The following is a 25,414-nucleotide window of genomic DNA, read 5'->3' as shown; positions in this document are numbered from 1 at the left end:
TGGGAAGGACAAAAAAGAAAAGTTCTTCCTGTGGAAAGATCCGTATGAAAATCTTTTTGGTGATAGAGGAGGAGGAGGAAAAATTAACATCAATATTAAAGTGCAGTTGGGTTGGATCAGAAGTTTTGATGATGCATCTGGGAGCAGAATAATGTAAATCACTGCAGGTATAATTATGAAGGTAATTGCAATGCAGTTTAAGTAGTACCAAAAAATGAAATTAAAAAATTGCAAAGCAAATAAAATCACGAGCAGCCAAAAGACAAAAAGTTTGTGATAAATGGTTCATTTAGACCTGCAGTGCTGTGTGGGCAAAATTGGATTGCAATCATAGCCATTTCAAAAATGAAAACATTAAGAGAAAAGGAAATTGGACAGAAATGGCATGGAAATTACAGCCTTTGATCCGTTTTTGAAGAACCTTTTATGAGACATCATCGTGAGTGGGCAGCAAATTCTTTCCAATCTCCTCTTAAAGCACTTGTGAAAGCTTGGAGACCATGAGACTGAAATAAATGTTTTAGCATGGATTGTGGGAGCATATCTCTCTCTGCTGACCTTTTTTAGCTTTTATAAGCAGCACAAAATTGTACTGAATGTTTAGTGCAATAATATAGAATGTATATAATACATGCAATTATATAGAACATATCTTAGCACAATGATATAGAAAGGAAACTATTTTCTGTAGTAGCACTAGCCTTTCATTAATTTTCAGTAAAAATCAGGAACTGTAGGTGGGGATAGACTGCATGTTGGTTTTAGAGATGTGTTAGATAGAAGTGCAGATGGGTTTTGCAGCTTATGATTTTGAGGGCTCTCTTAGTCTGGGCTGAGTAAATCTCTGTCTAAACTTGCTACAAGTTGTATTTCTGAGGAAGGCTGTGTCTTTTTCTTCTCAATAATGCATCATTTTGCACCTTCTGGGTTATCCTGCTGTCTTGAGGGAGCTACGATTTCTCAATGTGGAAATTCAGTGTATATATAGAGAAAAGAGGTAAATTGTTAACATGAATAATATACTGTAATTGCCAAAGCATGGCCCAGCTCTGCACTAGCTAAAATTAGATTAAGCTCTGAGGCTATAAAACAAAGATGATCATAGACTTGTTCAATCACTATTAAAATATCTGTAATTCTGTTGTAAAACATTAATGTATGGATGTATTTGGCAGTGTTCCTTATTAAATACCAGTAATTAAAATCAAAATACATTGGGTTAGCTGTCCCATTCTGTAAAGTCTGAGTAATTAGCTTTCAGGTAATTGGTCAGATTAGTAACTGTACATAAAATTATTATTGTCGATGAGAAGAAATATGTTACATCCTGATTTGAAGGATCATGAATGCTGTCACATAAAAGAATAAGCACACTATTTTACATTTCAGTAAACAACAGCTGGATTCTTCCAAGAGTGCTGCTTAAATCAGATTCAAGCTGCCTGAAGCAAAATCCCTGTTTATTTTCGTATTTTATTTGACTTGACTGGGTTCTGTTTTCATTAACATTTTCTATCTGAACTTTTGAATTAGAGAACCTTTTCATTCTGCAGAAAAAGTCAAGTTTTCTTTGAATTTGTGAAATTTAAGGTCTCTTCTTTTTTTAACTTTCTGTAGCATTATTAAAGTGGAAAATATTCTCCATTATATCCAAATAAAGATTATAGGAAAAATTAATATAAAAATAGTAAAAATGTTTACTCGTTTGTTGACTATTTGATTTTTTAATTTTGGATTATTGGATTATTAAATGGGAGAGGGAGACAGAGCTGTATTTTGCCATTGTGCTGCTGCTATTATCATTATTAATAATTTATATAGTTTATGTATAGCTGCTGTTCACATCTTAGGCAAATAAAAAATGTCATCCATGCCCTGAAGTGTTTGCAACCTAAAATTAGACAAAAGAGCAACAAAAGACATAACAGATGAGAGTGGTTGGCTCTAGGAGTGGGAGGTTTGGAAGAATATGTTATTGTTTACCTGCTGTCCTCTTACTACTTTCTGTTTGAAATGCTTGCTTTTATCAGACTGTAGACTTGCTGAGGGTACACTCTGCCCTATCATCCAGACCATTAATGAAGATGTTAAACAGAACTGGACCCACTATTGACCCCTGGGGTACAACCGCTAGTTACTGGCCTCCAACTAGACTGTGTACCACTGATCACCACCTTCTGTGCCCGGCGGCGAAGCCAGTTTTCCATCCAACTCCCTGCCTGCTCATCTAGCTCATACTTCATCAGCTTCTCTATGAGGATCTTACAGGAGACAGTGTCGAAAGCCTTACTGAAGTCAAAGTTGACAATAGCCACTGCCCTGTCCTCATCTACGAAGCCAGGCATTTCATCATAGAAGGTTGTCAGGTTGGTTAAGCATGACTTCCCCATGCTGACTACTCCCAATCACCTTCTTGTCCTTTATATGCCTGAAAATGGTTTCTGGGATTACCTGCTCCATCACCTTCCCAGGGATGGAGGTGAGGCTGACTAGCATGTAGTTCCCTGGGTCCTCCTTCCTGCCTTTCTTGAAGTTTGAAGTGACATTTGCTTTCCTTCAGTCTTTGGATACTTGTCCCAGTTGCCACAATCATTCAAAGATTATCAAGAGTAGCCTCGCGATGGCAGCAGGCAGCTCCCTCACCACTTGTGGGCGCATCCCATCAGGGCCTGTGGTCTTATGTATGTCCTGTTTGCTTAAGTATTCCCTGACCTGATCCTCTTCCACCAAGGTTGCATCTTCCTTGCTCCACACTTTCCCTTTGGTCTCCAGGGCCTTTTCTATGTCCTGTGTTACCAGGTCCCCTGCCATATTCAGCAGTGGGCTCATACTTTCCGTAGTCTTCCTTTTGTCACCTGTGTACTTATGGAAGCTCTTCTTGTCTTTAACATCCCTTGCCAAGTTTGATTCCAGGTAGGCTTTGGCTTTCCTCACTGCACCTCTGCATTCTCAGCCACTATCTCTGTATTCCTCCCAGGTTGCCTCTCCCTGTTTCCACCTTCTGCATGCTTCGTTTTTTGTGTCTGAGTTTTGCTGGGAGCTCCTTGTTCATCCGTGCAAGCCTCCTGGCATTTTTGTCTGGCTTCCCGCTCATTGGGATGGAGCAGTTGCAGCTCTTGCAGACAACAGTCCGAGCTCTCACAGCCTCTCCTCATATGACAGATGCTCCAGTCCCTTAATGATCTTTGGGACTCTTCTCTGGGCACGTTCCAGTATGTCGATGTCTCTCTTGAACTGGGGAGCACAGAACTGGACACAGCACTCTAGATGTGTTCTCACCAGTGCTTTTTTTACAGATAGTCATAGCAAGGGTTTTAAGTAATGGGTGTGGCAAGAGGAGATTAAGGTGATTAATGTGTCAGTAGCACTTTCATAAGAGTAAGAGGAGTAAAGTTGCAAGAAAGACAAGGGAATGAAAAAAAGCGGTCTGAAGAGTCAACAGAAGAAAGTCAGTGGGGTAGAAAGCACAACTAATTGGAAGCAGCAAAATAGAGCAGAAGGATGAGGTACATATATTGGGGAAGGTGAGTGGGAGGGTGAGGATAAGAGGAAGTAGCTAAAGCTTGATAAAAAGTTAATTGAAGGCAATGGGAATCTTTTATGTTTATTTCAGCAAATTCTGAGTAGAGAACAGGTTGTAGAAGTGGCAGGTTGTTAGAAATAAGATACACCCTGTCTAGACTTCAGATTTCCTAACGTTCAGCCGTAACAAGTGCCTCTGGGGCTTTGAACCTGCTTTCTTGGGTTGGTGGCTGATGATTGCTTTGGTACCTCAGTGGGATGTGTTTGGACAAGGGACTGAGTCTAATGACAGCTGTTTCAGAAGGACATTGTAATTTACAAATGTGGTTCTTTCAGCAGAAGAAACCTCTGCCTGGTTATGGCTGAAGTAGATTACACAGATGTTCCAAAGAGTGAGTATATTAGTATATCTCTTCAGAACATAGAAAAGCTGCAATAAATGAAAACAGGGCCAAAGGAATATTTTAAATTGCCAAGTCCTCACAGGGAAGATAAAAGCCAAACTTTGATTTACTGCCTAAATTATATGGATTTTTATACTGAGCCACTGAACTGTTGAGAAACTTAAATGGTCCCAATGAGGGTAGCATGAGATTTGAGCAGGTTTACTGTGTAAGAACAGCATCATGTATTTTGTATATCTGTGAGCGCTAAACCCTGGTAGGACCACCCTTTAGTCTTACTTTCTGTGGGGTTGTTTGTTTGTTTGTATTTTTAAGTATTTCCACGTATTTTTTTGTTACTGTTTTGTAACTGACTTGAGATTCAGTGCTAATGTGCAAAACACATGCCCGTTACTTACTTCTGGGGCTGTAAGCTTCTTCAACCCTAAATCTCCAAAAAGTGTTTAGACTCCCTATTGAAATCTCCTTGTTAAGGAGTCTTACTGCTATGGTCATCTCCAGGTAGCAAATGACTAAATTAATAAAATGTTCAATGCTAGCACGTCTGTGTTTGGTCTTCGCGAAATGCTGTGATAAATACCTATTTTGTTTAATTTATAGAATCCACCAACTTCTGCATAATCTTTGGTTTCCAGATCATGGAAAGCGTATTCAACATTAAAAGTTTCTCAAAGTTCTCAGTTTCCAAATGCCACGTGCTCTAGTACACGTAAGAGTTTTGTGTAATGTGTCCGAACAATTGGCAAGTCAGGTCCCCTGTAAACTGGAGAGGAGAGAAGAATGAATTCCAAAGGCTAGGCACAAATAAAATACTTGCCAGTAGTCCCTTGGCTTCCTTTCCTTCAAATCAAGAGAGTTGTTATACCCATTTCTTCTGAATCATAATTACAATTCTGTAAGTACAGACATGCACACTATCTCCAGTGTAAAATACTTTATTCTAGAACACAAGTATATTAGATGTAATAGGTATTAACATATCTGTCTTCTGCTGGCAAGTAATAGGTAAGTAGAAAAGGATTCACAGATGACAGGTTGATAACTAAGGCAATACTGTTCAACCAAGGATTTCATATACTTGCATAGGATTATGTGGCAATAGGGAATGAGGTAGATTTCTTAGCCATTTCTCAGTTTCTCATATCTGGGGCTATATGAAAGCATTACAGCTTTTGAATACAAAATGGGGAATTGCTTTAGTGGTAGCCAAAAACTCACTGTATTTTATTTGTTTTGTTTTGGGGAGGTGATGGAAGACTGGGGTCAAATCCTTTTTTCCCATTCTTACTAAAGTATTGGTTTATGTTAAGGGTTCTTATCTTCTTTTCAAACTTCAAGAAGAAAATATGAAAAATAGCTTTTATTACCATTCTGTGGTATTTGTAAGGATGGTGAAGGAATAGCTGATAAAAAGATATTTCTCAAGTTTTAACATACTGACTTTTTCATTACCATAGCAGGTGGTCATTTTCATATAAATGAAACTTGTAAATAGCAACCCACCTTTTCACATGGATTCAATTACAGTGAATGCTTCCAAAAGCCAAATGCATGGAAAAAACCCTTCCTTTTCATTCTCTCTCTAACCAAATAAAATTAATCTTTAAATCTTTTTTTATATACATACTGGACATAGTCTAAATGCAGTGATATATAAAATAATTCTAAACTCTTTATATTTTTTAGGTCTTTTTTTCTTCTTTCCATTTTTCTTCCTCTTAGTTGATAGTAAAGCTATGCATAAAATAATTTAAGCCAAAGTGAAATTTACTTTTCTGTTTATATGTTTGTAAAATAGCTTTCAGGTTTCTTGCAGACTCATATTGACCTGTGCTATGCTTTTCTCCTTTCCTCACTTAATATTCTCATAAAACTCACCCTCTTCTTTTGGGGCAATCATTATTTCCCAGGCTGCTGTCTTCTGGAAAAAAAATTACAGTGCAATGCCTGGTGCCTCATAAATTTGCCAAGAGTTGGATTCATCTTACCTGATTTTAGATCTATAAAAGTTAGACATCATAAAAATACATTTAAAAAGTCAGATAAAATTGTATAAACTTTCCTCTGTAGGTGTCTCTTTCTGCTGTTAGCTCAAACTTTAGATACTAAGTCAAGTGAGGCAAATCTCTCTCTTAAGTCCTCTGTGCCCTAAGAGGTCCGGTTAAAATACTAATCTATGTAAGGATTATTGAAGTAACAAGAAGAAGAGGCAACACACAGTACCGATTACTAATGATGTAACTATCATGTGTTTTAAATGTATTGCAAAAGTTCATAGTATTTTATGCGGTCCGTAAAAGTTTAAATAAAATATTTCCAAGTAAATTGAAATGCATCTTGGAAAAGCATTGTAAGGTGGCTGAGCAACTTTTTAAATAACAATTCTTAAGCACAGCTTAGGGGACAAGAAGTACACCTTATCTTAGAAGTACAGCTTCTAACCTGCATGCCACTAACACCGACAATGAAAATAAATACTGTTTCTGGTGGGATTCTCTAGCTGAAGGGCATTTAAAGAAATTACTCCCTCAGATGAATTACCAAAGACATTATTTGTGTAGGCAAGTGGAAGCAGTGTCTTGGTGCAGTGCTGTAGCTGCCATCTTCAACTCATTAGGTTCTGCTGTAGAAAAACAGATAAAATAACATGAAGAGTTTGCACAAAATTTGTCAGTTTAACTGGGGGTCCTTACAACTCTTAAATCTGTCTTTGTGTCCAGCAACCTGCTGGCAGACAAAGGCAGCAATTTAAATCCTTGGCATTTCAGATCCTTTTAATCATGACTGATGCAGACTTCCTCCATAAATGTCTGCTCTGTTGTATTTATTGTGGTGAAGAAGGATTCTAAAGAAGTATGTGTCTGTTGTACTTTGGCAGAGGTGATTCCCAAGATGGCCAATATATGTAGTAATTAGATTTCAGTTTCCCTGTCAAAAGCATTGTGATTTAAATTGCTGTGCTAAAAACTACTGAATTCTATCCTAAGCATACTTGCAAGGGTACGAATGTTGGCATGCATAAAAAGAGTTCATGATGGCTTAGTGATTACTTTGACATACAGTTTGTATATTTTTAAATTACTGTTACTAAGCTCAACTGCTGATGGAAAATATGTATGCATTAATTAGTACAAGGACTGATAAGCATATTAAATCAGGCACATTATTTTTTGCATATAAATTATGATATTATGGAAGAAAGGTTGTTAAGCTGGACATAAAAGTGCTAATAGTGATTTGTAAAACAATTTTTATAATGAAAATATATTGAAGTTGATGATAAAAGGGAGTCTCAGAAAAAGGCATTTAGCTTTAAAGAACTAAAGAACTTGCTTCTTTCTTCACCCTAAACCATTCTTATTCTACAGCACTCCCCTTTTTTGCAGCTACTCTCTTTGTACTATTATAAGCATAAGAGATTGCATCTGGGTCCTCCCCATTGGCTCTAAATAAAGATTCTGCAACTTCATTCCAGGTATTTTTGGGGTACAGATTTCTTGTCTTCAGAGGCAGGAATGAGCTTGTTTGAGTGCCTGTGATAGGGAGGGTCAATAATATTCTATTTTGCAGTTTCTCACTACAGACAGAACATGTAAATCTATTGTTCTTTCCAGTTAAATAACCCATAAACTTGTACTTGAACCACAGAGATAACTGTAAGTTTCTTATTCTTCTTTCTCTTCTTTACTGAAAACTAAGCCATAGGCAGTTTTTAATATTACATTAACACCATTTCACATAATTCTTAACTAACATCTTTCAAACCTTTCTATAGAAGTGTAAAACAACATTGGCTTGTCACTAAAGAACAATATCAGTGATTTATATGAAGTGGTTTATGAGTGGACATGGTTATATTAAAACTAATAGCCAAAGATGTCTATTTGTATTGTTTATATGTATATACAATTTTCACTTCAAACCACATCTAGAGCATTTTACAAGTAGCATGTTACTGCTTACTTCATGGAAATTATGTCTGTGTAAGAATTGCTGATTCATGCTCTCTATACTCATCACGTGCTACTTAAATAAAGACAGCTTTTCTAAGTTCTTAAAGCTGAGCACACAGAAGCTACCCAAATGAGAAACCTGCTTTGAAGTCATGGTGAGAACTCAAAGCATCCGTTCATCTCAGAGCTGTGTGTGTGCAGCAACTCTGAATATTATGTTGTTTACTTAAGTCCTTGTTCTTCGGCAGGCAATTTGAAAATTAAACTGTTTTTAAGATACCAGTTTACCCTTGTGTTTCATAACCATGTCTCCTTAGTAAACACCATGAAATGACAAACTGGTGAATCAGTTCAGCTGAGACATGAAACGCTGTAGTCTAGAAATTCCACATCTGAGGATCACCTCCATATTTCTACCTGACAGAAGGATTATATTAACGAGAAATACTAATTCCCCAGAAAAGCAAGATTAAAGATTAGCTATTTTGTATTTTCTGCTGCTTTGTTATTTTAAAATCCATTTTAATAAGCAAAATAAGATAATTGAAATACATATTTGTTTTTAAATAATCTGAATAATGAGCATTGATAATTGCCATAAGTTTTCAGAAATTATAACATATTTGGGTATTTTTTGTTTTCTTTTTGATTTATCATGCCTATTTTCACTTCCTATTGCCTGTGGTTTTTCAAAAACTGTAAATAATTTAGAGATGTCCTAGATTTAGAAAATTATGTTTTAAAAATGTATGATTTGAAGTGTGCCTGGAAAAGGCACTTTATTATACACAAAAATTGTTTTCTTGCTTTCATGTTAAAAGATGATTCAGGCAATGTTAGACCATTAGCCTGACCTCAGTAATATACAAGGATTTAGAAGATATTTTAATAAAACAGTAATTAGGGGCATGGAGCTAATGGAAGCCCACATGGAATTACCAAATACAAAGCATGCCAGACTAAATTGACCATGTTCTTTGATGAAATAGCTGTTTTTTCTTGAGAAAGGAAGCTCAGTAAATTTTATCTATATGGACTTTCTAGCATTTGATATGGAAACACATTTAAAAAAAGGTCTTATTTATGTTGTAAATACATAAAAAAGCTATAAAGCAATTAACAAACTGTCAGAAGGGGTAAACGATGATGGGCTGTATTTAAAGTTACTGGATAGGAAGGAGGTTATTGGCACGATTCCTAAAGGAACGTTGGTCTTGAATCAGTATTATTCTGTTAACAACTGGCCCCAGAAAGCCAGAAAACTTAAAAAATTTGCTTCTCATACATATTGGAAAGTTTTGGCAGCTTGTAGAAGGAATGATATCTCTAGGGAAAAGGTTGAGATTGAGGAGAGGATCATTAGAAATACACAATATGTGTAAGTACAAAATGAAAGGTAAGCAGTGATAAAAGATTTCTACCCTTATCTGTCTGGGTTCTCATCCCTTGAAAACAAAAAAGAAGAAAAAAAAATATCGGTTCATGGGTGACTAGAGATACCACCATGGAAAACTGAAAGATTTCTAGGAGTTACTGGGCAAGATATTCAAGAAAAATGGAGATGTGTTAATTTAGAAAGGCACAGGCGAAATTCCACTTGGAATGCTGTATATGGTTCTGGGCATCACTCTTCCAGGGAGATAAATCCATATTAGAGCAGACGAAGAGAAGGGTTATTAAAATGATCAGGGGAAGAGGGAAACTCATTGCATAAGCAAAATCACTTAATGATCAGATGTTGGTCACCGTTGTCTTGATAGCCAAGGGTTGGACAGGAACCCTGGAGGTCAGCACAGGCTGGAAAATGAATTCCCATAGATCTCAAATGGAAAAGATAGCTTTCATGTAGTGTTTGAATCCCTGTGCTATGTTTTCTATGTTCCTTAGCATTCCATATAAGAAATTATGTGATGCCAGCTTTGGCAATTTCTTAATCTTAGCTTTGTGCCAATTTTTCATAAACGCTATGTTAAACTTTGTGCGTGTGTGTGTCGTTAAACAGTATCTTCACGGTCTGTCATTTTAGTAGCTCGCAACAATGAACAGATATCTTCAGACTGTGGTGCACCAAGATACTCAGCATCTACTAAAACATACGTAGGAAGTCAATCCTTTAGTGACGCATCAAGTTCATATTAGTTCTCAGTGATAGATCATTTCTGTGACAGAACTGAATCCAAAGTTCAAGGCTAGCATTTTCACTGCTGGATGATTTGTTTTCTGAATGCATTTATGCAACTTCATTAGTGCAAAGATAGCAGTAGAAAATCCCTGGGAGTTCAGTCTTATCCCTTCTAAGTGTCATATTGCCTAACAGTATTATTTCAATATTTTTTAAGGGGCCGGTCAGTACAACACTTACCTAAGTGATAAAGGGAAAAGCTGTGTTATGATTTCATGGAAAAATACCCTCTCTACTAAATAATTACATTTCAGAATAATATTAGGCTAGTCTTATATCTGGGGCCAGATTTTGGAGTAAGGCGTAGTCCAGTAATTTATTTATTTAGATATTTACATTGAGCTGGGCCTCCTACGTGCTATTTGTTGTTCAAGATTGCTCTAGGACTACAGACTTTGTATGAATCACATTATGAAGCTCTGGAAATGCCAGATATGAGTCAGTATTTGTGGTGTTTATCTGTACAACTCAAGCCAAGTCTTATTCCAGAATGGCAAATACTTGTGAAAAAAGATTGCAATTCAGTTGGCACAAAAGGTTATATCAGACTGGACCGCTTAGGCCTGGCCTTGCTGGGGAGATGCAGCTGGATGAAGGACAAGGAAACCCAGAAAACTAAATAATTTCACACAGGTAATTAACCTTATTGCCCTGCTTCTGTATAGAAAAGGGTCTGTGCCTTCTAAAATGCTTGCCTTCATCTGGTAATTTGAGTTTGTTTCACAAATCTTAGAAAGTGGTATTAGATGGGGAGCTTCCCCAGTGTTAAGTGTGTTAAGGTAGGTCTACAAAGTCGTATGCAATAGCCTAGTAATGTTAATGTGCACATCATGTGAAATAATCAGGGTGTTCAGACATGGCACTAAATTTTCAGCAGATGTTTAAGTCATTGAAAATTGCAAATTTGGAAATGACTGCCAATTTAAAAAAAAACTTTCATCTATTATAATGACTGTCATTTCATGTTTGAAGAGTTGCTGGAGGGCTTTTTTCTGTTTTGAAAAGACTCAGGATACTTGTTTTATCTAATCATCTCTTTTCTTGTCCTAATGTGTGTGGAGGTTTTATTGTCATTGCATTGTTCAGGGAATGAAGTACAGATGGATGATTATCTGTCTTTATCTAGACATGTTTTGGTATCTGAGATGGCTTGATATTTTCCTGCTTGACTTGAAATTTTGTTCCTTCCAGTTTTCCTTCTAAAATATTAAATACAAGTTTCAACCCTGAAAAATATTTCTAGAACGATCACTGTTGTGAGTCTTTCTAAATTCATTTCCCTTCAGAACTGGGTCTCTTTGTTTGTTCTTTCTGTCTTGTGAGTTCCCAGGCAAAGTTATTTTATTGAGCTTTCAGTGTCATTGAATTTAAGAACAACAGCTCAGGCCTTCTGCCAAGACAGTGTTTTGGGACCAAAATTGTCATTGTTTTTCTTTGTTGTTGAAAAAAATATGATGTTCAAACTTGAAGCCAAAGTCCTTTTTTGTAGAATAAATAATTATCCTGACATAATTTGCCATTTGTACATGTGGCATAGATTTTGTGAGAACAGAGCAAGATGGGTTACAGTCCTAAAGAATCCCGGTTCTGTTTTCTTAGTTTATTTCAGCAATAATTTCTTCTGGTCTTTAACTGAGAATTCCTTGTGGGGAACAACGTTTGTATGTTATGAACTTGCTAGTCTGATGCCATATTTACGCTGGCAAGAAGCCTTATGCTTCCAGTGCTGGATGTTTTAATGGCTGGAAGCAAAATCTTTCACCCTTTATGAAACGGTATCCTGGGCTTCTGTATATATAAGGACTTCTTATCCTCATTTTTCTCCATTTCACGTTACTATCTGGAGGATTGACTATGGAAAAAGTAGCATCACACCCTTGAGTTCTAGCTAGCTGGCTGTATATTAATGTCTCATTTAAACATTAAACCCATGTTTACCTCCAAGTTAAGAAGATGTGCTACACTGCTAGTCATTATAGAAAACTGAAACATCAGAGATGCTGAAATGTGAAGCAGAGGAAATGTGCTTGCTAGGAAAGTGCATCAGGCAGCATTTTAAGATTTGTCTGTTTCCCTGTGCTGTTGATTTTGCTTATTTGTTTTTATGTTCTGACTTTATCTTTCAGTATAACATTTTTGTTTTATACTGGCACTTAGAGAGCTATGGATGGATTTGCAATATTTTGATGTAACAATACTGGAATGGGAAATTTGGGAATAAGCTTTTCCATAATACTGTGTACAAGGCTGATAAAGTCCTTTACTTTTTCTGTGCTTCAGTTACCCACATACATACAAAACTGAGATAGTATTTCCCTGCTGCCAACCATACTATTCTTCCACTCCGCTACAGCAAGAGAATACTCTGAATAGTTAGGTAAGAGAACTCAAAACATTTAAATTTAGAGGGTTGGAAGAGGGTAATCCCACTAATCTAGGCATTGAAGAGAAGGGAGCATTTGTTACTTGTTTATAACTGATTTGTTGCAGTTACATGCAGTGCCGGTTTGAAAAAACTTTAGGTTGGTTTGTCTTGGCATTTGGGTGGATATATCACCGTATGAAATAATGAGGGCAAGTTTAGATGAGTCTCTGATTGTGTGTAGCTGGACTAAAGGTACTGATGCAGTCCCTTCTTGATTTGCCTGAGCATATAACCATTTGACTAGATAAGGATTCGCCTGTCATAGATATCAATAATCAGATTTGGCAAGTAAGATAAAAGAAAGAGCTGTACTTTTGACAGAAAACTATTTTCGCCGTAAAAATGAAAATGTATAATATGCATATTCAATGTGGATTAAAAATATATGTTCCTCAGAAAAATCATTACATTTGTTATTGAAAGTTTGCTCTAGTTCTGATACACAACCAGAATAAACACCTCAAATTTCAAGAGGAGACACTAACTGCAAATGAGATACCTATTATGAGTTGTTGCCTTGAAAATACAGGTGAGAAAAATCAAGGAAGCTATGTAAGAAAATCAAATATCAAATAGAAAAGTCAAGAAATGTGCTTGAAAATATTGTTTTCAGTGTGTCCTATAACACAGTGAAAGCCAGTTATATCATCTACGCATTTTCCCATCCCCATGCCCTCCAAAAAACCAACCCCTTCCCACAGAATACAACCATTTTTTCAGTTCTGTGACTAGCACCTGCAGATTGAAAGCAATCAGCAGGAATGTATGCACTGGTTTGAGAGGACTGAGGAAGAAACAGAGATTTCCAGACTGCAAAGTAGCCGCAGCGTACGCAGGGGTGTGGGAAACCCACTGACACATCTTTCAGCTTCTTGCACCTCCCAGTTGCATGTTCTAATCATTGGCTGTGGGAGCAGGGAGTGGAAGTATTTCAAACTTCGCCGAAAAGGGCTTTGAAGTTTGTCAAATTCATCTCGGTATGGAAGGGGAAAAAAAAATCTGCTTGAATTATTTTTACATGAGGAGAGAATTGCTTCCTGCTCAGCGCTAGGCAATTTTAGATTGTGGGTCTCAAACACGTACAAACACACTTTCATGGTGTTTAACTGCAGGGTTTGGGTTGGAACCACTTCAGAGGAATATTTGAACATTCCCATTGGATATTTGAATAATACAGGATTAAGATTTTGTCTATGGTTTATATGTGTGTGTATTTTTACAGCCTAAGTTTTGTCATAAAGATAACTGGAAAACATCCTTTTTAAGAACTCCCAGATGTAAAAAATCTGCAAAATATAAATCGTGCTGATCAATTTATGTCTAGCTTTGACATCTAACGTGTCCCTCTCTTCATTAATAGAAGCAGCTGGGAGTAGTCAGTTAGAGCAGAAGGGTCAGAAGAGGGTTAGAGCTGTGTTAGCTGTCTTTCCTCTCATGGCTTTGAACAGTTTTGCTGTCCTCACTGCCTCAGTGCCAACCCCCTGTAATCCTGAGCAATACCTACAGCAGAAGGATTTGCTGTCTGGACACAAACGCCTGTGCTAGCCTACCTACTTCTTACACCATTGTCTGAAGATGCGTACCTGCTGTTGGATCTGTTCCTTATTGTCTAATTATATTGTCCTGTGAAACAACTAAAATATGGCAAGAGTAATTAACAAAAGAAAACAAAATCATCTTTTTTTTTTCTCAGCCTGCTGGGAACATACACACAGCCACAGGCTGTAGCTGACCCACTTCTTGATGAATCGCACAGCAAAAATGACACTGAGGCAGCTAATGCCATCTACTGACTAAAATAACACTACCACCAGGATAGTCAGCCTCAAAAGAAGCTTGCAGGGCTGGTAGCATTAAAAATAATCAGAACATTACGTACACCTCTTCGATTAAATATAAATTGAGCTTGAGAAGTTAAACCAGATGCTTCAGAAATCAGGATTCATTTGCCTTAAGCTTGTTCTGCAGCAAGAAAGCTAAAATAATCTGTTGTTAGAAAAGCCTTTCAATAACCTGATTTTCAAAATTGCTGAGTACCTTCTATTCCATTGTCTTCAGTGAGATTTGTGTCTTCTCAGAATCTCTGAAAATCCATGCCGATACTGGTTTTCTAAAGATACTTCATATGCTGGAACTCATTTAAAACAGAAAAAAAAATTGCCCTTTCTCATCCCCATTCATTGTTGCAATGAGTTGTACCCAAGTGTATTATAAAGATGATTGTTTTCACTTCAGAGGTGAGACCGGGCTTTTTATTTTTGATACCTCAATATGAAGACATAATCAGTGTTAGGTATGTCTCTGCTTTATGATATCTGCAAATAACCACTTAATTTAAAATACCTTTTCCTGTGTTTATATTAACAAATATATTGCTTCGATGCAATATGCAGAGAAATTTGCATTTGAAATAAGAGCCATGTTTCTTGCTAAAAATCATTCACTGAGCAAGGTGGATTACATATAAGATATCGGCATCCTCCAGCTTAATAACAGAGAACATTCTCTCTAATAATGAATAATCACCTCTACACAGTAAAGCAAATCAGTGTGCTCAGCTCTTTTCTTAGACAATTAAATTATAAATCAAAGTCTCATTAAAGCAGTATGCTTTTCAGTGGGGTGGTGTCACTTTAACTGGTGTCACTTTTCTGCATGCTGAAATATTAACGCTTCTGAGGCAAAATCCTACTGGTTGTATGGAGCTTGGTAACTTCATAGAAAGAGGTGCTGCCTCTAGCTAGTCAAAGTGTATCTGCACTAGCCACCTTTCACCCAACAAAATTCTGACTGGATTAAAGCACTGGATCACTGGATCACTCTTTATTTAGTATTCCCGGGCTTTTTTTGTACACAAAATATCCAAAGCTGACCTCTGGGACAGCAACAACTTTGCAGCAACTTTGTACATTCCCTCCTATTCCACAATGGACCTGCTTCCTTTATTCATGGCCTCTCGAGCGCTGCTTCACTCTGTAGCTTTAATACAGAGGCAGTTTAAAGTATTATGGAACTTCGCACAATTTATCCACTTTTCCACTTTTTCAGGTGAAAAGGACCTTTGGTCATTTTGAGGAAACAAGGCCTTCAGTGATGAAGGAGGTGTCATAACATAATAGGATACGGACTAGTATACAGGATCCAGTATTTGTAGTTGATGTTATTCAGGTCATCTTCTGTAGGTAGTATAGTTCAAAGAATAAATGCAATTAATAGAATTCTTTCACAATTTCCACTTTCACATAATTTTACCTTTCTGTGCCAGAATTGTTTTCATTCCACTATATTAAATCTGTATGACATTCTACCAAGTAGTCTTCATTCCTGACTTTAAGTAGCATTTGCCAAGCTACCTATTACATCAGATCAGAATAATTCTTAGTTTGACCAAAATCTGTCCATGGCCTAATTAATTACTCTTTTAAATTTATTCTATCTAATACCTATAATAAATAATCCAAGTTTGAGGTCATTATATAATCTTTAACATTTTTAAAGGTATCTTCCACTAATTCCATGTGATTTTTTCCCTTAAGTCTGTTGTATAGTAGATATTTAAAGAATCACAGAATCTCTTTACAATTCTCAATTTTATGATGGATTTTTTTATTCTGTTTGTTTTTATTTACACAGTCACTGTAGATGAGAACAAGTCGAAAAGATATGTAAATTTGTATTAAAACATTCTGTACTCATTGTTAAGATGTTCTTCACCCCTCAAGATTTGACTTTTAAAATTTAAAATACATGCTGTGGACAGTACATCTCAGCAGTAAGCGTGTTGAATAGCAGAATAATAGCAATCATTTCCACTTTTCTGTTTATAGCTTTCAGTCTGTCTCCGTATAATGGAGGTATGTTTTGTTTTCAAAATGTCATGGACTGTACTGTTTCACAGGTGTTTACAAAATAGCAACTCAGATAGTCTTGCATTGGTTTTCACTTTGTATGAGCAGTCAACTTCTGTTGATCTTGGATTAAGATCTCCAGGGCCTGTGAATGTGTAAGGTTTACCTAAGGCTGGCTAGGACAATTACAATGCTATTGCAGTTTGCCTAGAATATCCTATTAAAGTGATAAGTTAATTTTTTTCTGTATAATTTTTAAATCGTTCAAATGGTCATGTAATTTATTATTACGTTATATCTATGGTGGTTCTAAAACTCTGTACTTATAGTCTTTAGGACGGGATTTTTTGTTTTCAGTCATATTCCATGGACCCGAAGAGCAATTTCTGTGGAATTTACTACTCATTTCATTCCTTTTATGTTTGATTGGACCTTTTCTTTTAGAGATTGAAGATGCATTTATTTTGAAGCTTGGCAAAGAAATGTATCTATCTACATATATAAATCATAATTATATATATTTTTACCAAGATACTGTACTATATGGGAGTTTTACTAAGCAGAAAGCATTTTTTGAGACAAATGTACATTATTTTTGTTGCTTTTGTGTGAAGTTAAACTGTTGTCTAGTGTTTGCAATGGTTAACATGAAGTTTTAGATTTCTGGCACAGATGAGATTTGTTCCACATTGATTTAGTAGTTAAAAACAATAATATGGGGACAGGGGGAGAGGTTCTTTGTTGAACTGGTTATATTGTTGTTTTCTTTGTTTTATAAAGTCATTTAGATTCTCTAGTCAAGTTATTTATATTCAGAACATTTTCTGGTACTCACAGAGGGCATATAGGAGAAAATATTGAGGGTCTCATGGCAGCAGTATATGCGATAGACAACTCACTGTTGTTTGCTGTATCTAGGAATTTTTAAACAGCTCCATTACAAACTGTGCAACATGTACTAGCATGGATATTTCATTAGCTGTTATAAACTGGGGTACTGGTTTCTGAAAAAAACCTGCTTAATGTCATGTGAGAATGGCTGACTATGAAGGATGAAGATTATGCAAAAAGCATTCATAAAGAAGTTGTATTTATAAATAGAATATGAAAGCCCATTTAAAATTGCTTCATAAAATTTGATGGCTTTAAATGAACCTTTGTGCCAAACAAGCCAGTTGTCTTGTTTTCTAGAGGCATGGATTAGGGCAGGATTACTCAGCGGGTAGGAGGCACAGAGCAGAAGTGGGTCACAAGGATCATACCAGCTAATGGGCAGAATCCGTCAAAAATCCCCCGATCTCTGTGACGGAGCAGAAGCCTTGAATGGGGGCGAAAAAGCTACCCATCCCTCACAGCTGTCCTGCTCTTGCTGCTTCTCCTGCTGCAAGCCGGCACCTGCGTGGTGCTTTCTTTGCCTAACCTGCTACGTGTGGGGCCTGTTTCTGCCAGTTTTCATCCATGCTGAGATGATTACCAAAAACTGCCTCCTGTAGCCACTTCAGGTTACCATGCAAACTGGAGAGCGCGTGAGCCAGAGCCATGGCAGACCGAGGTGAGAACCCAGGAGACCACTGTGGGCTTGAGCACTTTACCCTCAGCGTTACTGCGTGGTGCTCCTGCATCCTGCATTCTTGCCGGCTGCCTACTGCGATGTCTTCAGTGATCTGTGGAAAGACACAAGAGAGTGTTATCCTTTTTTGTCTTTCTAATTAATAGTGCTCCCTGAGAACCAGGTGTTAGTCCTGGAACTGAAATTCCTTGAAGTCAGTCCACTGCTGGGGTGCCTGTGACCACCTCATTCCTAAGTCTGTATAGCTGCCTGCAAGAAAAAGGAGTCAGAGGGAGACAAGGCTCCTTACCCAAGCTTGTGGAAGACTGTTCACCCCGCCTGATAGTCTGTCAATGGCAATGGAGAGGTGCTCCATCTCAGGAAGATTGAAAGGCGCCCCTGGAGGAATCCATTGCTGTCCTTTGAATGCCTCATGTAGACACCTTGTGCATGGCATTAGACAGCAAGGAGCATGCCTTCTCCTCGCCTCTCCCTCTTCACTGGCCCTATTGCTTTTCCAAGAGGAAATCTGCCTCCTGGCACCCCAGGAGGGGAAAGGTGCTCACCGAGAGGCCGTGCTGTGGTACGCACAGTGACTTCACACAGTTTTAAGGTGCCCAGTCCAAAGGTTCTTACCTTTGCCAGAAAGTGGAAAAAAGTAAAAATAAATTATGATTTCTCTTTCTCCTTCTTTCACTATTTAAATAAGTAAGCCAGCATATTCAACAGTATTGTGCAATAGGAGAGATCAAAACAAGACTGCACTTTTTAAACCGAAAGATCTGTAGAATGTGTTCCAAGGATGGTGATTAAAATACACAGACCACATGTGAGCGCCTCAGCATTGTGTAATTTTTATTTATTCATTCCTTGCACTTTTTACTTTCCTTCTTGTGACCTTTCTTAGGACTTGTGACTCATTCTTTTGTTGCATTGTTTTCCCCTCTTCCATATTTCACCTTTTCTCTTAGAATGTTCTTTCACTTTGTTCTTCTCCTTTTGTTTTTCTGTTCTCTCTCCTGAATTGCACTCAATAATCACACCTCTCTGTCTGTCACCGTCTTCCATGACTATTTTACTACCTCTAGCGCTTCTTAAGTGCTTTATCCTTCAGTTTTATCCCTTGATACTTGCCCCTTGCAGGATTTCCTTTTCCTTCCCGTCATAGGCGGTTTTAGGTTAGCATTTTCCCTGAAGATTTGTCTGCTCCCCACTGGCAGTAGTACTGAATTCCCTCTGCAGCAGGAGGAGTGGGAGTGGGCAGATGCTACTTCTGTCCTGAGGTAGCATCACCTGTAAAGAGGAGAAGGAAACCTGCATCTCAATTCAGCCCAGACTTTTCTTTCTCCTGTTGGTACTGCTGGTGTCAGGGGAAGGAGCTGACTTCAGAAAACTGAAATGCCAGTCTGAAACACCAATTAAGGTCAAAGAGGAACACAGCACTAGTCCTTTTAAATGCTTACTGAGTTTAAATGTTAATATTGAGCTTTGTGAGATATGGGGTTGGGGGATTTATAGCCTCACAGGTTTTTGATTCCATGCCCATTACTATTTAATTAGTTGTTTCTTTTATGAGAAGTTGAGTTCTGCTTTTGGTTTTTCTAGCGTTTGATCACTACGCTGCATAATCTTCTTATCCAAAGTCTCTTAGTAAATATTACATAACAACATAAGATGATGGAAGAAGTTTTGTTCTAGTGGGGTGCACTGAATATTGGAATATTGCATTAGGTTCCACTGCTTAGGCATTATTTAGTCAAGTCTTCATTGATTTTGTATATATTATCTGAATTTTTGTGTACCTCTCCTTCTCCAGTGGAGAAAGGGAACAGTGGATAAAAATCTCTCTGCCTAATCAGAGGACATAGGGCTGAAAAGGCGTTATTTGGGAACGCCGCTTCTGAATTCTAGCAGCCCTCACATGCAGTTGTTCAGATGCATCCATCTCCATGTACAAACCTAAACAGACTGCTAGTTTTGTTTTGGTTTTTTTGTTGGTTTTTTTTTTATAAATAAAGTTTATCATCAAAGGGAAGGCTATGTTTAGGTCAGAAAAATATTTAGCTTCAGGCAATGAAGTTATTCTTCAGCTTTTAATGGTTATTTTCTATTCTGTCTCTTCAGTGCCTTAGAAACGCTTCGCAAAGCCAGGCTCCTGAGGTGCCAGGAGCAGACACTGGGAAGGAGTTCAGCGAGCAGGGCCTAAAATAACACTTAAATGTAGGTGCATAATGAAGAGAGGATAAAGATGATCATAGGTAGCAGCTGCACAAGGCAAAACTGCATTTCACAGTAATTGTAGTGGCCTACTTGTGTCATCATAGGTTCAGCCCCATCCATGCTCTCTACTTAATCTGAGGCTCTGTTTCTCTATCAATCTTTTGGCAATGACAGCAGATGCTCTTAGGACTAGTATGGCGTGTCCAGATTAAGAAGAGAATGCTGAAAAATAGGAAAATCCCTAATAAGATCACCAGGGGGCTGGATAACCTGAATTTTACAAAAAGAACAAGCTTGTTCACTCTAGCAAAAAGACGACTAAGAGGAATATTGAAAAATATTGATGATATAAACACTAGCAGGGGAAAAATACTATTTCAGTTAAAAGGCAACTCTCGCCATGAATAAACTTAGACTGGAAATTAAAGGAAACTTTCCAGCCATAAGAATAATGAGATTCAGGAACAATCTTCCTTTAAATATAGGAACAGAAACATCCTGAGCTGAATTTAAGAGGATTTTGAAAAATTTATATATGACACTGTCAAGTACTGGAATCTCACTTTAATTGACTTATCTCCCAGCTAACTTCCACTTTGGACTACATTCTTCAAAAATTGAAGAGCTTTTAGTGTTTATAAAATTTTTTGTTTGAGAGCATTTTTCTAAAATGCTTGTTTACACCCATATGCATCATCTCTTATAAAAGCTCTCCTGGGAAGCGTTTTTTGTAAAAGTCTTGTCTATGAAAGCATCCATTTAACCCTTTTCATGTCCTCTGAGCTGTTTTCACAGGGGGTTTTTTAGTTTTTCTTATGGATAAGTGGGAGGTGCTCTGTTCTACCAGTTGGAATTATTCAGAGCCTGTACAAAAATTGTGAACTTTTTCTAAAAATAAAAAAAATATTTGCTCATTCATAGGATCTTACCCATCTGACACAATTAGACTGAGTTCTTTTAACATGGGAGCAGTGAACTAAGCTTGCACAACTCTGTGAATCAGTCATTCTCAATAACAGCAGTTTTCAGAAGCTTTATTCTTTCCCCTCTACTTGTTTTTCAGTGTAATTGGGATGAGCATTGTTTAAGCTTATCCACACACTCCAGTAAGATGTTATGTTCCAGAAAATGAATACTTCACTTTTAGACTGTACCTCTAACAGTCTCCAGTCTGTATCTCCAGTGCATGACCCTCTTTTGTCTGCCATTGTCACTGGGTTGCCCTTAATTGTATTGATATATTCAAAGACCTCCCATATGTAAAAGACTAAAATGCTGCATCATATTTTGCTACTATGTTTTTCCTTCCATTTACATTTCTTAAAATGCCTTGGAATTTTGTCACAGTACCTTCATACATATGCATGACATGCCACTGCAGAAGACAGAACTCTTTATTTTTAGAACTTATGAAAAATGCATCCAAACTTCAAAGATGAATTAGAAATCAAGATTTCTGATTAGATATTTTGGGATTCAAATCATATGAGACCACTAGAATGTAGACAATAGAAAGAGTGCTATTAATGTGTCTTTAGAGAGAGGAAATATCTTGCATAAGTCCCAAGCAGTCTTCTAAGCTTTTGGGAGACAGGAAATACAAAACATAAGCTAAAATGACAATTTTGCTGCCTACAGTTTGTAGCTTGCAATAGTTTTAATATGATTGCATATTGTTTCTTTCCTGCTATATTACTAAAGATGTGAAGTGTCCTGGAATAATCTGTGTTCTATGTATCAGAATTCACTGAAACACAAAGAGAAACAAAATATGACGTAGTGTCATGGTTTAAAATTTCTGTAAGCATTATGTGCTGACATAAATACATTTTAAGATTGAACTGCTTTATTAATACATTTATAATAAATGTGACAACATTACCTACTCTTTGCTGGAAATACTTGTTTTGTTAGCAGGTGCAAATCCACTAGCAGTTTTTGTAAAGTTGGAAGTTTTTTATTAACTTTCAACTCTCATAGATGTACAAATTTAAAGTCTTTACAAATGAATTACTTTAGTTAGGAATTTAAAATGTAGATCAAATAGCACAGCCCATTGTTAATCTGTGCTTACTATATTTTGCAGTATTTTGTATCACAAATATTTTGTCTCACTTCTCAAAAAAAAAATTAACAGATTCTATTATGAAACCTATTATGCTTATATGTTTATTTAACTGAAATAATGGGTTACCTAGAGCTAGTAGTATAAACCAAAAAATTCCTGACTAGAAATCAGTCTAAATTTTGAAACATAAGCATCTTGAGATGAACAAATAGAAGTGTCAGAACAGCATACCCAAAGGTAGAATTTGCAAACAAACATGAACACTTTTAGTCTTATTCTTGGTACCTCTAAGTCTTATATTTTCTTTTCCTCTTTTCAAGGGAAAAATCCAAGGTTGTTAAATTTGTGAAGGTTGTAAGATCTTTGAACTATGTCCAATGCTTACAGCTTGTGGAATTCATAAGCTTCACTATTTGAAAGTGATTCACCAGTTTGCTCTTTCAATGATTATGTAGTATGCCAGAGAAAGTCTCTCTTCTGTGCTTAGAAACTGAACCCACCAAAAAAACCCTGCTGTGCAGTTTACAAGCTGTGCAGCAGAACAAAGATGTCAAAACAGAATCTGCTTCCTTTTTTTACCAAAAAAAGTTTTCTTGGTTCAAAACTGTCCTCTGTATGGGGCCAGTTCATTAGCAGATAATGTTTGCCTGCCCACACCAGGCAAATCTGCATATTAACTATAGTATTTACTTAGTTCTCACTCACGGTTCTCATAGCTCCTCCCAAGACAAGGAAGGTGATTACTGCATACAAGAAGAATCCCATTTTTAACTACTTATAGTTTATGCTCTTTAAACAGCAAAACATTTTGATCAGATCTACCCGAAACACAACAAATTTGCTACAATTTGCGGTTTGAGATGTGCTCAGAAAATGTTGTCTTCAGGCATTCAAAACAAGAACTGTGATTATTATTGAGTGGCTAATGTGAAGAGATTATTTTCAGACATTAACTCTTCCTTTTTCCTCTGCTTTGTATCCCTGTCTTACTCAATAAAAATAAAGCAAAACAAAGAAACAAAGAATTCCACACCAGGCAATAAAAATGGAAAGTTTCATTGAAAGGAAGGGATGATAGGCAGGAACATACAAAAACCTCATGTAGTTGGCCTTGAATATACCAGGCACTAGGTGGTGACCATTAAAATGACTTCAAGGCAATATGCAATACATTACTGTAGGATGGAACAAGCAGTTATTCGAACATCAGAAGTGAATTAGGTTGTTTAACTTCTCAGCTTCTTGAACATTATAGCCATTTTAGTGTAATTAAATGAAGATGAGTTGGATGACTATTACTTTCCCATACTTACAGGGCCTAACCATGATTCATACTTTGTGTATAAAGTATGCAACAGAAATGGAGTAGATCTTGGAATATGGCCAAGCACTGTTCCATGTTTATGAGTATACAGAAATATAGAGATTTACTATACTAGATTAAACCTATATTCCATCTAGTTTAATACAGGTTAGTACCCATCCAATATAGTATATAATGTCTGGCAGTATTTGGAATCAGATGCTTCAAATAGGCATGCAAGAAATCCTAAACCAGCTTGTTGTGGAGTAATCTGTCATACAGGAAATTACTTCTAACCCTGTTAGTGCTGACAGTTTGATAAGTGCACAACGGAATGAGACTTTGTAGCTTTCCAAGGGTAGTGAAGGTAGTTTCAGAAGAGAGTGTGGGAGAAGACTGTTTAGGTCACATTGCAATTCACTTCCCAAAGGGTACATCTGACATCTCTCTGTTTACACAAAAAACTTTTTTTTGCTCTCTCTCATGTCTCGGGAGAGAGGGGTTCTTGGTTGCGTATGCCTAGAACATAATCAAAGAAACTTGTTAAAATATAACCCCAAAAGAATTTACAGAGATTGATATTAATATAAGTTAAAAATTGTTCCTGATAGGTTCCCAAGGTACAATTTCCTTTTACATTTTCAGTACTAGTTTCCATTACAAGTGGAAGTGGTGGGCTCAAAATATAGCCAATTAAGTTTTGTACAGCATCATTAGGCTGCAAGACACAATAAGATCAACAGGAGTGCTGAAAAGCAGTCCTTTATAATCTATGCTATTATAATGAATTTCCTTACACAAATCTTTTAACAGTCCTGTGTTCTAACGAGACAGCCATTTTAGATTAAAATTTCTATCACTCCTAAACAGTTGTGACTTACGAAAAAGACCTGAAAAGAATTGCTTATTATTCACTCCAGCTATGCTAAATGAATAGATTTATTTGCTTTTGCTGAAGTGTTGAGCAGTTGAAGTTATACTCTGCAAACTGAACCACTTCTTTAGCCCATTAGATAGATGCAGAGTATCAGGATCTATAAATGCATTCTATCAAATATTTATTTTGCACCGTAATTAACGTTCTTTGTTGCCTTTTTTGTTGTTGTTCTAAAAGGACAGTCTCTGCATCAAGGACTGTCTGAAGTCTTGTCTTCTCTAACTGCGCTGACCCATTCCCTTATGTGTAGGTAGAACAAGTGCTGAAGAGGAGGCATGTTTGGTGGTGAAGTTACACTGTCTTCTGAAATCGGGTAATGCAGGCTGACAAAAGCTGTTTCCGTTAGGATAATGGCATACCTTTAAAGTTTTGCTGACATGTGTGCAGGGCAGAGCTCTGCTGGCGTAGCTATGGCCTCAGTTAGATAAGCAAAACGAAATAAAGAGAACAGAGGAAGGAAAGGACAGTTGATGAGAAGAAGGGGAGTTAAAAATAAGAAAGGGTTTTGCTGCATAGCAAGAGAATTACGAAGGTGGAGGAGATTTTTCAAAGGCATGAATGATAGCTAAGTGTCTAAATTTCACTTTCTGCTTCTGAAAATCTCTTATTAATATTACACAGAGACTGAGGTGAGAGAGAGGGGAAGAACAGAGAACAGGAGAGAGAATGTCTGGAGGAGGGATCTAAAGAGATAGGCTGAAGATGGTTAATGAAGCAGAGAAATGTGATTCTTGGGGTAGCATGAGTCACACACGAGGATAAGGAAAAGGAGAACGAAACAACAGCCATGAGCAAAGAGAACAGATGAGGCTAAAACCACCAAATCAGTAGAAGAAGAAACTTAGCCTTCAAAAAAGGTACAAGTACTTTATTCAAAAAGAAACAGATGTTAATGCAGGTTGTGCTGGGATATCAGGTGATGACAAGGAGAGTGTATGTGTCGTAGATGCTGCTGCAATGCACCACAGGGTGCTGGTTCTGATTATCCAAACTGAAGGCCTGT

General features: G+C 37.1%; 1 protein-coding gene and 1 long non-coding RNA gene across 5 annotated transcripts in view; one reads left to right on the top strand and one right to left on the bottom strand.

Moving 5' to 3' along the window:
• SYT1 (synaptotagmin 1) overlaps positions 1–25,414 on the top strand; it is a 361,032-nt gene that overhangs the window by 184,363 nt on the left and 151,255 nt on the right. The window lies entirely within an intron of this gene.
• Positions 1,977–25,414, bottom strand: LOC121232643. The gene is made up of 5 exons (XR_005931484.1): positions 25,404–25,414; positions 15,396–15,400; positions 11,836–11,846; positions 9,301–9,310; positions 1,977–2,759 (listed from the first exon to the last, which is right to left on the bottom strand). It is a non-coding gene; the product is annotated as an uncharacterized LOC121232643 (long non-coding RNA).

The sequence above is a fragment of the Aquila chrysaetos genome, chromosome 26 (assembly GCF_900496995.4).
Source record: "Aquila chrysaetos chrysaetos chromosome 26, bAquChr1.4, whole genome shotgun sequence".
In the NCBI taxonomy this organism is placed as follows: domain Eukaryota; kingdom Metazoa; phylum Chordata; class Aves; order Accipitriformes; family Accipitridae; genus Aquila; species Aquila chrysaetos.
This window is presented reverse-complemented; position numbering and strand designations above follow the sequence as displayed.